Source organism: Geotrypetes seraphini, chromosome 10 (genome assembly GCF_902459505.1).
Source record: "Geotrypetes seraphini chromosome 10, aGeoSer1.1, whole genome shotgun sequence".
NCBI lineage: Eukaryota > Metazoa > Chordata > Amphibia > Gymnophiona > Dermophiidae > Geotrypetes > Geotrypetes seraphini.
The window spans coordinates 34011616-34012937 of NC_047093.1; the positions used below are offsets into that span (position 1 = coordinate 34011616).

A 1322-nucleotide genomic window follows, 5' to 3' on the forward strand; every position below is an offset into this window, starting at 1 on the left:
TTCCCTCCATCCCATTTTTGGTTAGCTTGTAGGTCACCCACATGTAGAGAATATGCTGCCTGCTTGTCCTGGGATAAAGCACAGTTACTTACCATAACAGGTGTTATCCAGGAACAGCAGGCAGATATTCTCGCAACCCTCCCACCTCCCCGGGTTGGCTTCTTTGCTAGCTATCTGAACTGAAGACCACGAGAAGGGGATGCGCCCTCTAGTGGAGCAGAAAGGCACACGCATGCATGGTGCAGCACTAGCAAGCTTGAGAGCTTCAATCAAGTTTGCTTGAAAAGCTGTCCGCGACGAGGCTCCGTGGATGACGTCACCCACGTGTAGAGAATATCTGCCTGCTGTCCCTGGATAACACCTGTTACGGTAAGTAACTGTGCTTATTTGACATTGGCACAGGTTACGACTAGATAATACATTTAATTCATAATCGCCAAAAGAAAATGATTTGGTTTTCTTTTCAAGATGCCAGTGATGCATCTTATGGCCATGGGCATATTAAGGTGACTTCTTTGATTTACTACTAAACTTTGCCTGACCTGTGGGGGTATTTTTGTTTCATGTTTGTTTTTTTGAAATGTAGATCTGCCTTAGGTTTCGTTGTGGGTTTTCTAATGCAGGGAGATATTAGGGTGGTCAGTGTTCTTATGGTTGAGGTAATGGCTCCTGTGTGGCAGTACCTGGCAGCTTAGCCTTGACCTAGATTAATCTGTGGGCTTATTCCTTTGGGGAAGGCCCTTGCAGTAGCAGGTGTGAACATTCAAGCAGTAGTTTGATGATCATGTATGATACTGCACACACAACCTTTTTGGCTTTATGAAGATTAAGCTCAGGCCTTTTTTTCAGTGGCGTAAGTTATATTCAAGTATGATAGGAATTCTCCTGTCCCTGAAGGGCTTACTGTGTTTTCTGTTTGACACAATAGAGGATTAAGTAACTTCAGAAGAAAAAACGATCTCCAGATATGTGCAAAAAAATAGCAAACGGAGACCATTGTGCAAACGGCACACTGCAATAAACAAATTTATAAAACAATTCTGTATTCAAACAAACGGCAATCAGTTGCTGTAAAGGTCTTGATGTGGAATAGCCTGCATCAGGAGTCCCAATATTATTTGAAGCAACTCACAGGGTAGCTAGTAGTTCTTTTTCCAAAGTAGCTATAAGACAGAATCGGTCACATGTGAAAAATAAAAAAAAAGACCAAACAAGGTGAGCAAGGCTGATGCAAATTGTGGGTAGCATGGAGTCAGTCTTGCAAAAAAAAAAAAAAAAAAGTGAAATTTCTAAACCTTTGTTTCTAACCATTATAGGATTGC

At 41.8% G+C, this 1322-nt stretch overlaps 1 non-coding gene across 1 annotated transcript; it reads left to right on the plus strand.

Annotated features, from left to right (window-relative positions):
- Window positions 1-650: 650 nt before the first annotated feature.
- LOC117368738 lies at window positions 651-806 on the plus strand. Its single transcript, XR_004540989.1, has one exon.
- The last annotated feature ends 516 nt before the right edge of the window (window positions 807-1322 follow it).